This window comes from Eschrichtius robustus, chromosome 17 (genome assembly GCF_028021215.1).
Source record: "Eschrichtius robustus isolate mEscRob2 chromosome 17, mEscRob2.pri, whole genome shotgun sequence".
In the NCBI taxonomy this organism is placed as follows: Eukaryota; Metazoa; Chordata; class Mammalia; order Artiodactyla; family Eschrichtiidae; genus Eschrichtius; species Eschrichtius robustus.
The window spans coordinates 18,209,683-18,224,269 of record NC_090840.1 but is presented as its reverse complement, the minus strand read 5'-3'; the positions used below and the strand labels follow the sequence as shown (position 1 = coordinate 18,224,269).

Here is a 14,587-nt window from a genome sequence, read left to right as displayed (position 1 = left end):
TGCTATTGTGACTCCTATGCCACTTACATTGTAAATTACTAGGAACACAGAGGACAGAAAAACGAGTCATGTGCACATGCCTCACTTTAAAGATTTTTCATTCTCTCCAGTAATTCTTTTGCTGCCTGGCTCTCCTCCATATTCCTTCTTCTTCTGTTTTTGTTTTTGTTTTTGTTTTTTTTTAAAACACTTTTCGTTCTCTGTTCTGTGTTCTGCTTGGGTGCATCTATTCCCTCACTCTCCTCCCCAAACAAAAATTCTGCCTTCATACATTTGGTATTAGTATTTAGCCCTAAGTCCTCCCTCATTTTACAGTAGGGTTTTTTCTAATGATGATTTTACTTTCGTAGCAGCTTTGAATTTGGCATTCTATTGCTAGTAATGATTCAGGTATACCACTAAGGTACAACAACCTAGAAGTCTATTATCTTAGGAGTTAATTAAACATGGTATTAGAACAGTGACAAATGCTTTCTAGTTGTCTGAGGCATAAAAACATGTATCGTTTTACTAGATCGTGTTTTGAACCATCTAGGGTAGCACCTGCCTTAGACGGTACCAACAAGTCTGTCTCACCGGGCAGTCTAAATCTAGCTTATAGTCCGCTTGTTGTGTATATGAATTTGGGGCTGGAAACCGTTTTCCCCCCGTTTAGTCAGTGTTCCCTTTTGAAAAAAAAACCAACAATCCTTTAAGAGTAGAACTTTTTAAAGAATTGTTAACTCTAGGAAGAGGAAATACCTGTGTTCTGACTTCTTAGTTGCCTTGAAAATCCTGTACTGAGCTGTAATCGCTCACTTGACTGAATGAACAGCAGCGTGCTTCTGTGTAGAAAGAGCGGACTGCTCCCTCAGATTTCATTATTTTCACCCCCCTTTCCATCTTAGTCTTACTCCTGAAGACCAAAAACTGTAATTTCCTTTAGAAATGCTCTAGAAGATCTGTATTGTGTAGAATGAAAATGTATTTATAAAAATTTTACAAATTTAGATATAAGAGAGAAGATCATGTGTTTTAGGGGGTATTTTGCATGTTTTTTTGTTTCTCATCGCAGAAACCTGATTCTTTCAAATCTATTGCCAGGTAGTCGTGAGTGTTTTTACTTAGGCTATTAATATGAAATCTAAAAAGCTGTTACCAGTTTTTGGCTCTGTCATCTGAAATTTTAAACATAAAATTTTAGAACTGTTTTCGTTGTTTACCTTAAGAATAACAATAAATCAGTGTTTAAAATAAAAGGACCTTGATTCACACAGTTAAAGTACTGGAAAAAAAAACTAAGCAATTTTTAGTTCTATCTATAATCTGCATAGGGTGAACTAGAAATAAACTGTGATGAAAAGGAATTCACTGTTTATTTACAAATCTAGTCATTTAGAAATGTCTGAAAGTAACACTGCATTTGCATTTTTATAGAAACAAAGCACAAATTGCATTCAAGCTCTGAACTGATTTTTTGGTTGGAGGTATTACTCTGGTAGATGTAATTTTGCTGCCAGAAGAACCACTTAAATTTTTAAATTTGTATTTATTTGTTAATTCTTAGCAATGACAACAACTATAATTTTAAAATACCTTTACTTTAGTCAAAATGTAGAATCTGTTTCTCCTATATTTGGGCTGACTACTCAGACCTTTTTTTTTTTTTTTTTTTTTTTTTTTTAAAGCTTATGCTGAGATAATACACTCTTATCTATGGACACGTTAAACATTTCCAAATTTTTTGTGTACGGTGATTTTTACATACTAATGAAGATAAGCAGATGGTTTTAAAACATTACTGTGCTGCTTTGGTCAAATGAGCTTGGTGTTGCTATGAAATATTGTTTTGCTGACGGGCTGCAGCCTGCAGTGTGTGGTGAACAGACTGTGGGAAATGGCTTCCCTCCCCGTCAGGTGCCCGGCACGTCCTCATAATGTCACAGTAGAAGAGTCTTTGTGGTTAAGAGTTTTAAAGCCTCCTTCTTTATAGGTAACTTTCTCAGGTATATTTACCTGGTAGAAAAACATGTAGATTGTTTCTATTTCTTAAATGTTTTAATTGGACTGTAGTTTAGAAATTATAGGGCCAGCTTGTTATGGATGACATGCTGTTATGTTATTTTCATTTCTGGAATTTAAAAACAATAAATTCTTTTTCTGTATTTCTAGGTTAGTACTTTTAAAATTTTGTTACTGTACACTGAATAGATATTATTGCTTATTGAATATTGTATATAAACCCTTCTCTGGCCTTCCGTGCCCACTGACATTTGATTTAAGCCTACCAGAGCCATTGTATGTGACAGCTATATTGTATTACAAAGTAAAAAAATACATTAGTGTACTGAAAACTACGTTGTTTTAACTTTTAAATTTTTTTCATTAATTGAAATTTATAAGTTACAAAAAGCTTATTTGCTCACCAGAATGTAGGTATTAAACTCACATCCTTTTGCTTAAATCTACAGAATAATTTATTATACAATTAAAGTTATTATTAATAAAGCTGACTTCATAGGTCAGAATATGACTGAACACTTGCACATTCTCAGTAATTCTTTTATCCTTTCTTGGGCTCACCTAAAGTTTTTAATCACATTTTAGATGCAAGCCTTTGGATCTCTATCATAAATGAATATTTATTTTTTGAATTTTTATTGAGTACATTTTTATTATCTTCTTTTAAAACCTGAGTGTTCTTATTGATTTATTATTTTTTAGAAGAAGAAGGTTTTATATCAGTAGTTCTGTGAACCTCAGACTTTGTCCAGCCCAGTTAGTATGCTTCTATAACTTCTATGCATTTCATAAAAATTCATTTGAAATGTAGTTATACCGTAGTGTTCAGGGTTCCTTGGTGTGTACCTTGATACCCTTTAATTACAATGCCAAAATATTTCAAAATCATTCAGCTTTCTAAAGAAAACTGTTATAGAGACATTTTTGAAATGCTCTGCTTTTGAGCTGAAGTAGAAGACTGTTTTGTTGTGTTATAATTTACATTATTCTAAGTTTTTCCATCTTTAATATGCTTTTCCATGCAATTATATTAGAAATCTCTCTGTATAATTAACTATAATCAGTTTCATTGTTTAAATGAGTCATTAGAAAATGATTAGATTGGAAATTAAAATGAATTATTTTAGTAAATTACCCTTGACAGATGGATTTAATTTTAATCTTTTAGTCTGTACCCTTCCTTGTGATTATCATCTACTGAACAGTGTTGTTTTTAAAACCTTCAGAGTAAAATGTGATAAACTAGATTTGTTTTTCTCACATAAAGAATGTAAAGAAGCCCTTAGTTGGTGTCTTAGTTAAACCATAGTTAGTTTATTTTATAAAAATCAAGGAGTGTTTTATAGGGGAGCTTTTCATTATTGTGAGTTTTATGATGCTGGTGCCATTTTTAGCAAGATGAGAATGTCAGTAGAAGGCTTAGAAATATCTATTTAATTAAAAACTTTCTTTTCAAATACAATTCAAACGTAATACATTTCAACTATAATAATATATCTCCTTTTTTGAAGTTTAGTATGATTATAGCAGACTTCTTTTATGGTTATGAGCTTCTTTTAAATATTTATTTTTGACATGTATGACACATAGCATATTTTAACAATACGACCTTAGTACAGATTACACTGAGCTGGGGGACATGGGGAGTGTCCCAATTTGAGAATCAACCTTTTTCCTTTCTCTTTTTTCTTATTTTCCCTATACCTCACTTTTTGTAATCCATATATTTATAATCAAAGTGGCTATTTGCAGCTTGTTTTTTTGAAGAGTAAGGGATCCATTTTTTTTTAAAGACCAGTTTAAGTAAACTTTTGTAGATTTCTAATAGGAAAATATGGAGAAAGAAATCATGCATATACATATACTCTTCCACTTAGAAATATGTTTTTCCCCCGTTTCTAATTTGTCCTTGAAACATATAACTCACCGTGTCACTTCTGAGCCCAAATTTTCGTCTACACTGTTACACAATGTATGAAGTGATGAGAAATTACTCAGAGTACAATGAGCAAAATATATATGGGTTTAGCATGGGGTCAAGAGATTCTGCTCTGATTTATAGTCACTTCTTAAAAAGCCCTCTTGGATTTAGCCTCTGCTGCTTTTCAAAGACCTTGGAGAAATTGGAAGAATTCTCCTGAAGGCTTGGTTTTCCTGTAGGGACCCTAAAACTCAGGTTTGTTCTTCAAATGGGCAGCCTGCGTTCATGAAAACTGACTTATTGTCTGGTTTCTTTAGGCCTTGATATACTTGGCCAAACCCTCAAGGGTACGCAGACTACATATCGCATAACCATACTTCATAAAAACCAGTAGAATTATAGGTCACCTTTTACTTCGCTGAAATTTCCAACTCTTTAGAGAAAAATATTACATTTGAAGAAAGAAATCCTGATCCATATGAAAATATACTGTGATGAGTAACAGTAACACAAATAAGAATCAATCAGGCTTCAAGTAAACAGTCCATTATTACTGCATAAACTATTCAGGACTAACTAACTCCACTCTAAATCACTGCAGAATGTAATCAGAAAGACAAAGGTACTCATTTTGAGCCTTGATATGCCAGCACATACATAGTAAGACACGTATTTCAAAGAAAGAGTAATATACAAACACAAAAGAGCTGTCCTAACACAGTGACTTTGATGTGGATGTGAAATGAGCCGCTGAGGTGCAGAAAAAAATAGTTGCCATTATGTGCCATCCCCAAGTAGAAATATCTGTGGCCTTTTCTGTTTGTATCGGAAGAGATTTCAAGTCAGCATGAGAATTCTATTTGGAATTATTTGAAAACCAATAATCAATTATTTCTTCAATCAATTTGAAGAAAAGGAAATTATTTTTCATCTAAAGGTGAATTTCATTTCCTTTTGCTAGAAAAGGTTGGCAATGATGTGATTTTTACTTAGCAACGTAAGATTAATTGTAGTACCCATCAGGTACATGTCAGTACATGTCAGGCTGGTATCTATATACCTATGTTCATTCTAAGTCATGTTGAAATTATCTACTTCCCTCTCTCCAGCATTCAGCTGTGGCTGAGATTTTTTTTTCATGAATGACAGCATCTAAAATTTCAGCTATATTGTTCTCTTCTCACCCAGGACAACTCTTGAGAAAGAGAACAGTATGTGGAATACTGCATGTAAAAGATTTCTGCACACGGAAAAAAACTACTCTGACATACCAGGGGCATTAGGAGATATATGAGTAAACAGGGAAACGAAACTAACATTTATTGACTGCCTCGTTATGTATCAGGTAGTGAAGGAGGCATTACATACATTATTTTGTGACGCAGCAGAAGTGCCTGGTACGTTTTTGCTTCTTGCTTACAAATCTTTATTTAATTTTAAATCCAGCTATTGTATAGTGTTTGAAGCCTGATCCCTGAAGGTAGGACTAGTGTTCGTGGTAGTCCGTGGTCTTCTGGGTATTGTTTTGGTTTAGTCATAGATTTCATTAATAAATTTATTTATGCCCTCCACTAGGTACACAACTGAGCCTGAGTCAATTAAGAATTCTCTTTTGAGCCGGAAGGAACTTTAGTTTTTACTCAAAGATATAACTTTATGATGTAAATACACATTTGAGGGACTACAGAAGTAAAACATCCTATTAGTAATGCAGTTTACTCATTTCCACATAGAGAATTATTAGTTAATTTTAAACCCTTATAGATTTTAGGTTCAGGAAAGTTCTGGCGCCTTGACATGGCCACATCAAAAAGCAGGTACAACTGTCAGAGATAAGAGATATTTGAAAAACTTTTAAAATGTTTTTTATCTGTAGTATTGTCATTTTTTTAAGTATAAGAAAAGTTCAGAATCAAGTCCTATAGTGGAACATTTGAGAAACAAGGACTACAGTTGGAAAAGGATACACAGTTCACAGCTTCAGAAACTCTTATTAAGAGAAAAATAGTGCATTAAGAATAGTTTTCAGTCATTTCAGTATGTACGTGAAGAATTGGATGGATATGAAGTTAATCTGGCTATAGAATATCATCTCATTGAATACTGGAATTGATTTAGCTGAACAACAGGAACTGGAACGTTTGTTTATTCACTCTGGGCAGATACTTAATACATACCTACACGTGCCAGGTAGCATACCAGACAGTGGGCACAGGAAGAGTTATGGTCAAGTTGGAGACAGACAGACAGGAAAATGAAACCAATATACAGAAGAGTGGCCGCTATTACAATTGAGTCTGGTCTCCAGGGATCAGTGTTTGAACATTACACAAAAATTTAATTTAAAAAAAATTAAATATTTGTAGCATTCTGCAGGAAATAACGTAGGTAATGCCTGCCCCACGTAATAAGTGTCATCACTTGAGGTATGATTAGCCATGTCCAGAATCATGGCTGGGAATGAAGAGCTCTGACTGAAGGAATTAAGAAGAATTCAGAGCAGAGGGACATTTGAATAAGCTTTAAGAAGTACATAGACTTTTAAGGTGAATAAGAAGAAAAGAAATTGCAGGCAGAAGCAGCTGAGTACTAAAGACAAAAGGGCACGGTGTTTTAGAAAATGCTTAAGAGTTCAAAGTGGAAGTGGTTGGCAAGTAGGCTGAAAAGACGTGTGTTGCTGAGAATTTGAATTTAGCTGTTAGGCAGAGACCACCAACTTCTTTTTTAAAGGGTAGTGACATTGGTTTAGTATTTTAGAAAGATAATTCTGTAAGCATGTGGAGGAGGAACTAGACAAAAAAGAGATTGGTAGCAGAAAGACCAATTAGAGTGACTTTGCATGAATCCAGTAGAGAAATAGCAAAGATCGAATTAAGCAAAGCTAATGGTCGTTGAGGAGTGGGGCTGAGGTGCAAGCGTCCACGGTACAGTTGAGAGAATTAAATGATCTCGGCTGCTAACTTCTGTGAGGATGCTTTCACTGTCCTGGTCAGGATGGAAGCTACATTTAAATGGTGTTGAAGAGTAATTAGAGACTCTTTGAGGATGAATTGACCATTCATTTCAAGAATTTGAGAATGAAGTAAAGTAGGAAGGTAAAGCGAATGTTTTAGGAAAGGTTTTATTTTTAGTATGAATGTGATGAATAAACTTAGAGGAGGTTAATGAGTTCCATTTTAAACATGGCGAATTTGAGTTTCCTGTGGGACTTTCAAAGGCAGTTGTCCAGTAGGCATTCATCAGTGGGTCTGGTGATCAGCAAGAGAGCATAGGACACAGAGATTGGGGAGTCATCGATGTACATATGTAATTGAAGCCATAAAAGTAGTAAAGATTGACCAGGGAAAATGGGTAAAGGCCTAGGAAGAGATTCCTGATGAATACTAACAATGTAAGGGATTCATTCATTCATTATGTCAACCAAAGTATATTGAGCACCTGCCATGGGCCAGGTGCATTTTTTGCACTGAGGGTATAGCATAAATGACAGTCAAGGGTTCTGCCCTCATGAAGCTGACATTAGGATGGGATTGTTGGGGGTGGGATGTGGAGTGTGGCCAGGGGGAAGGGGGAAGTGGAAGGACAGCCAATCACATCTGAACACATGTGATAAATTCAAAGGGTTAGTCTCCTAAGGTTACAATTACTTGGAAATTAATTGGGAGATTAATTATGATTATTTATGAGAAGTATGAGCAGTGACTTAGTATCTCCAAGTGTTGTATCAGATAACTATGCTTTTGAAATGTTTTGATCAACCTTACTGAGGTATAATTTACATACAATAAAGCACACCCATTTTAGTTATACAGTTTGATGAGTTTTGAAAAATGTATACCACCATGTAACTACAACCGCAGTCAAGATGGGAATATTTCTATTACTGTAAAATACTCCCTGGTGCCTCTTTGTAGCCTGTTTTCCTCACCTCTCTGTGGCTCTGGGCAACCAGGATATCTTTTTTGTCACAAAGATTAGTTGTGCCTAAAATTTCATAAAAATTGAATCATCCAGCATGAACAGTTTCGTTTCTGGCTTCTTTCACTGGCTGTAATGTTTTTGAGATTGTCCATGTTGTGTATATCAGTAGTTTGTTCCTTTGTATTGCTAAGTACTAGTCCATTGTATGATGTACACCACAAATTATTTATCAGTTTATCTGTTGATGGACATTTGAGTTGTTTTCAGTTTGGGGCTATTATGAATAAAGCTGTTTGTGAACATTCATGTACAAGATTTTGTGCAGACATGTTTCCAGTTCTCTTGGAAAAATACCTCAGAGTGAAATTCCTGGGTCACATGGTAAGTATACATACAAGCTTACAAGAAACTATCAGATTCTTTTTCAGTGTGTTGTATCATATTACATTCCTACCAGTGCTGTATGAGGGTTCCATACATTGATATGATCAGTTTTATTCTGTGAAGGGTACAGTGGTATCTCACTGATATTTTAATTTGTATTCCCCTGATGACCAATAATATGCACTTCTTTTCTTGTGCTTGTTGGCCAATTATGTATCTTTGTGAAATTTCCACATCTTTTTCCCAGTTTCTGGTTGCGATTTTTTTAAATTATTGCATCATCAGAGTTCTTTATACATTCTGGATACAAGCCCTTTCTGTTGCAGATATTATCTCCCTGCCTGTGACTTGTCTTTTCATTATCTTAATGGCATCTTTTGAAAAGTGGAAAAGAAGTTTTCAATTTTGATGAAGTTCAAGTTTACATTTTTTTTCCCATAAACTGTGCCTTTTTGGTCCTATCTAAGGAATTTTTGACTACCCCAAGGTTGCAAAGATTTTCTCTGATTTTTTTCTAGACATTTTGTAGTTTGTGCTTTTATGTTTAATGCTGATATCTATTTAATTTTTTGTGTATGGTATGGGTGAGACTTGAAGCCTATTTTTCCCATAGGATAACCCGTTGTTTCTGCACCATATTTGTAATGTGTTGTTTCACTCTAGCTGCTATTAAGATATTCTGTTTATCTTTGGTTTCACCAGTTTGGCTGTGCTATGTCTAGGATTGTTTTTAATCCTGCTTGGGATTCATTTAGCTTCTTAGATTAAGATAATGTTTCTCACTAGTTTTGAAAAGTTTTTGGCTAGGTTTTTCAAAAAATTTTTTTTGCCCTTTTCTCTTTCCTCTCCTTTTGGAACTCCAATTACATATATGTTGGGCCTCTTGATACTGTCCTTCAGGTCTTCGAGACTCTGTTTATTTTTCTCCGTCTTTGGATTGTGTAACTTCCGTTGATCTATTTTCAGGTTTACTGACTACTTTCTCTGTCCTCTCCAATTTGCTGTTGAGCCCATGTAATAAATTTTTCACTTCAGTTATTGTATTTTTTAATCTAATGTTTCTATTTGGTTCTTCATTTTTTTTTCCTGTTTCTTTGTTGTGATTCCATATCTGTATAGTCATTGAGAACACATTTTTAAAAATTATTTGAACATCTTTATAATAGCTGATTTGAAGTCTTTGTCATCTAAACCCAACATCTGGGCCCATTAGGAGTCAGTTTCCTGTTGACCACCTCATTTATGAATACGCTTCATTTCCATTTCTATGCATGTCTGTAATTTTTGTTTGAAAAATGGACATTGTGGATAATATGTTATAGCAACTCTGGATCATCTTTTCTTTTGTAGATTATTGTTTTTCTTTTTGTTTTTGGTCTAGTATTCAGTTAAGTTGCCTGGACTAAAATTTCAAGCTTTGCCTCCACCGTGGTGATATCCCTCAGCTGACATTTCCACTTAGTTTTTTCAGCTTCCAACTGCAGCCTTTCCTCTTGCAGTCTTTCTGTGCCTACCTAATTATTTGGGCACATTTAGGCTCAGATTTTGGAGCTCACCCTTTGCATTTCCTAGCTTCTAGCATTCCCCCCCCCCCCAACCCCCAATTTTCAGCTGATCTGCCAGCCCATGTCCTCTGATACTTCAGGCTAGTAAAGCTTTAGCTTTCTGTCATTTGAGCTGTGTGCACTTGAGGGACTGCACTCAATCAAAAAAGTGTCAGACTTTTAGATCTTAACAGACTTCTCCCTGGTTTCTGCCTATTTCTACGTCAGGTCTTCTAGTGTCTTTCCTGTACATGTAAAGTTTTGTAGTTACCAGGGATTTGGGTAGAGTTTATATTCAGATTTAGTGTTTCACCACGTCTGCTGCTACCTCATTTCTAGAATTTCTTCCCTCAGTGACCAGCTCATCTGCCACCCCTAAGCTCTTTCCACTGCTGTCTCCAGCTGGTAAGACTGCAGTTTTCTACCAATAGAATTACAGGAAGCAAGGAATGCCCTCAGGCAAAAAAAAAGCCATAAACTCACAATTCTTACTCCATATCGTTTTGGTCTTTTAGGGGAAAACTCTGCCCTGATGTCTGCCTGCTTTTCATCACATTCCACTGTCTTCAGATATTTTATTTTGTCTACATCGTGTATTGTTATCTGCAAGAGGCTTTGTCTGGTGAATTTATACTGCCATTACCAGAAACTGGAACACAACCAGTTGTTTTTAAATACCACTGAATACACCCATTAATTAATTAATCACTTAATTACTAACTGGCCATCTTGACATCTGTCCTAAGCAAATAATTCAAAATATGGGAAAGCTACAAAGATACTTTGTCATTGGATTTAGGGCCCACTCTAAATCCAGGATGATCTCAACTTAATTATATCTGCAAATATCCTACTTCAAATAAGGTCACATTTAAAGGTACTAGAAATTAGGACTTGAACATATCTTTTGGGGGCCACTATTGAACTCACTGCATATTTATTGCTTTCTTAAATTGGTATATTTATTGCTTTCATCAAATTTGGGAAATTTTTGGCCATATTTTCTTCAAATAAATTTTTTGCTACCTTTTCTCTCTCCTCTCCCTCCATTTACATGCGTTTTTTATATTGTCACAGAGAATCCTGAGGCTTTTATTCATTAAAATTTTTTCTGAACTTCGGATTTTATCATTTCTGTGTATCTATAAGTTCTATATGTCTTTCATCCAGTGATTTTTTTTTTTCTTACTTTGGGTATTGTATTTTCATTTCTAGACTTTCCATATGGTTCTTTTTAGTTTCTGTTTCTCTGCTGATATTTCCTATTCATTCATTTATTTTAGACATATTTTCCTTTACATCCTTGAAAATAGTTATAATAGGTTGTTTAAACACCTTTTATGTTCATTTCAACATCAGATATATTGGATTCAGTCTTTATTAATTGCCTTTTCACTTGAGTATGTGTCAGGTTTTCCTATTTATTCTAGATCAAGTAATTTTGGATTGCATCTTGACTGTTGTTAATGGTACATTATAGAGACTGGGTTTTGTTACATTCCTCTGCATACTTTGAGTTTTGTTTTCTGAGACCCTTAACCTGGATGGACTCAGACTCCAAACTTTGTCTCATATTGAACTTTCTCTTCTTTTGGCTTCTGGGATAGTAGCCTCTCTTGGTTTTCCATAACTTCTCTGTCAAAGAAGAACCTAACAGAATTGGCTTTTAGGTGGTTACTGCTCCCTGTTAGAAGACTTTCAGTGGAAACTTTCTGTAATAAAGTGAATGTGGGGTGTGGGGGGCGTTGAGTTAGTAATAACAGTACTTTCCTAGAGTTAAAATAGAAATAGCTAAAAAATATTCTGTCATAGGTGGTGTTTGCTACCAATTTGGATTTGCAGTTTAAGCAGCAACTTATTTCCTCTTACCTTTTGCAAATCAGTAGCATTTATTGTTATTTCTCGGTTCAAGTTTCTTGGTCCCCATTGGTAGGCTTCCCAGGTATAGGCCTATATTACACATTTTTTTCTCCCTAAAACTCTAACTTAAAGAGGAACCTTTAACTTCTCTTTTTCATGGTGCTTTGGATATTATAATTTTCTAGGCTTTTATGCTTGAAAAAATTTTTTCTGCAACCTTTTTACTTCCCATATCAGAGATAGAAAGTACCACATTGCTCAGTGACTTAATTTTTCTAATTAAGAGATAATTTAGTCTCCACTGATTCCCTTCTCTTGTGTTTGAAGATTCTTTTAGTATAAAATTCTGATATGCATAGAAAAATTTGTTTATTTTCTCCTCTAATAGCCTCTTGGCTTCTTTCAAGTCTCCCTTATTCTGAAGCACTAAAGGTTTTCTCTCCTACTATAAATGGCCTCTAAAAAATAATTTTGGACTTAGAGAAAAGCAGAAAAATACTACAGAGTTTGATGTTAACAATTATATAACCATAACATAAATTTGTCAGTACTAGGAAATTAATGATGACATAATACTATTAACTAATCTACAACTCTTATTCAGATTTTGTCAGTTTTCCTACTAATGCCATTTTTCTGGTCCAGGATCCAGTCTAGGATCCCACACTGCATTTAGTTGTGATGCTTCTTAAGTCTCTTCCAATCAATAACAGTTCTTTAGTCTTTCATGATTTTGACAATTTTGAATAATATTGGTTACTTATTTTGTAGACTGTTCTTGAATTTGGGTTTTTCTGATGTTTTCTCATTATTTGATTGAGGTTGTGCATTTTGGTAAGAATATCACAGAAGTGATGTGCTCTTCTCAGTGCCTTATATGCTCAGTTTATAATTGTCTTAAATATTTCCTCTACATATATAAGAACCACATCAGACAGTGTTATAATTTTAGCTTCAAATATCAAACATAATTTAGAAAATTCAAGAAAAGAAAGTCTATTGTGTTTACCAACATTTTTACTACTTTCTGTGTTCTTTCTTTCTTCCCGGTGGAGTTCCAAGATTCCTGCTTTTATCATTTCCCTTCTGTTTCAAAAACTTACTTTAGCCATTCTTTTAGGGTAGGTATGCTGGTGACATACTCTCAGTTTCCATTCACTTGAGAATGTTTTACATTCCCTTTCATTGTTTAAGGATATATTTGCTGGATATAAAATGATGGGTTGACAGTTTTTTTAGTGCTTAAAAAATGTTGTTCCAATTCCTCTGGCCTCCATGGTTTCTGTTGAGAAACTACTGTCAAATTGTTTTACCTCTATAGGTCACTGCTTCCAGGATAGCAGTTTAAATTTTAAAAGTTTGATTATGATGTGTCTTGGCATGGGTTTCTCTGTGTTTATCACATTTGGAGTTTGTTCAGCTTCTTGAAGCTGTAGGCGTATTATATCTTTTACCCACATTTGGTAACTTTTCAGCCATTATTTCTTCAAATTCTTTTTTAGCTGCAATCACTATCTCTTCTCCTTCTGGGACTCTGATGACACAAATATTAGATCTTTTGCTGTGGTCCCACATGTTTTTGAGGCTCTGTTCATTTTTCCTCAGTCTGTTTTCTCTGTTGTCCAGATTGGGGAATTTCTATTTTTCTATCTTCAAGTTCACTGATTCTTTCCTCTGTTCTCTCCATTCTGTTGTTAAGCCCATCCATTGAGTTAATTTTGGTTTTTAGGTTCTAAAACTTCTATTTTGTTCTTCTTATATCTCTGTTTCTTTGGTGAGATTATACATTTTTTTCATTTGTTTCAGGTATGTGTGTCATTGCTTTTTGAAGCATTTTTATGATAGCTACTTTAAAACACTTGTCAGATAAGTTTAACAACTATGCTGTCTTGGTGTTGGCATCTCATGATTGTCTTTTCTCATTCAAGTTGAGATTATTCTGGTTCTTGTGATATAATGAATGATTTTCTGTTGAATCCTGGACATTATGGGTATAATAAGTCTCTGTATCTTATTTAAGTCTTCTGTTTCAGTAAGCCTCCTCTGGCAGTATGCCAAGTTGGGTATTGGAGTGCTGCCTTTTTACTACCAGGTATGGGTAGAAGTTCATTTTCCCCACTTAGCCTCTGTTGACAACCTGGTGGGAGGAAGGGGACTTGTTACAGTTGGATGGTGTGGAAGTCCTGACCCTCCACCATGCCCCTCCTGATACCACTCCAGTGAGAAGGGGTAGGGTGCCTAACATCACCAGATAAAGTTGAAAAGCCTGGGAATCCAGCAGGCATGAAAGTCTTGACTCCTCATTCAGCCTTCTGTGTCATGTCATCACCTTAGTAGGGGAATTGGGTTACTTCATTCCAGTCTGGCAAGAGTGGAAGTCTAGGCTCCCCAGTTGAAGTTTGCTGATGGGGGTGAGGATGCGGGGGTGTGCCATTTTTTAATGGTGTTTGACTGGAGGAGGGCAGTTATTGTCTAAACATTTTCTCTCTTGCTTACGTTATTCTTTTTCTGGCCCTTTGGTTAGAGAGAGCAGGCTTTCTTGCGGCTTTTTTTCCTATACCCACTGACATTTCCAGGGTGCTAACTATTCTAGCACCCAGTCCAGGATAAATAAGACAAAAAGAAAAACCAGGAATTCACCACTGTGTTGTTCCTTGGGTCGTGAAATCCCTACCTGGTCTTCCTCTTTCTCTGTACCTTTCTGAGTCCTCTTATGTTTGTTTTATGTATATATCAAGGGATTTTACTTATGCTTAGCAGAAAGAATAGGGAAAAGTAAATCTATTCCATCTTGTTTGGAAGCAGAAGTCATAAATGGTCTTTTCATCATGAATTTCATTATATTTTAAATACAAATATAGTATGTTTCTAAAATCTATAATTCCTGAGTAGGAAGAAAATATTCCAATATTTCTGTAAAAAAACATTAAATGCCATTATGAATTAAACCAGTATG

General features: G+C 35.0%; 1 protein-coding gene across 9 annotated transcripts in view; it reads left to right on the top strand.

Annotated features, from left to right (window-relative positions):
• Nucleotides 1–14,587, top strand: part of STAU2 (staufen double-stranded RNA binding protein 2) — a 304,415-nt gene that overhangs the window by 174,195 nt on the left and 115,633 nt on the right. The window lies entirely within an intron of this gene.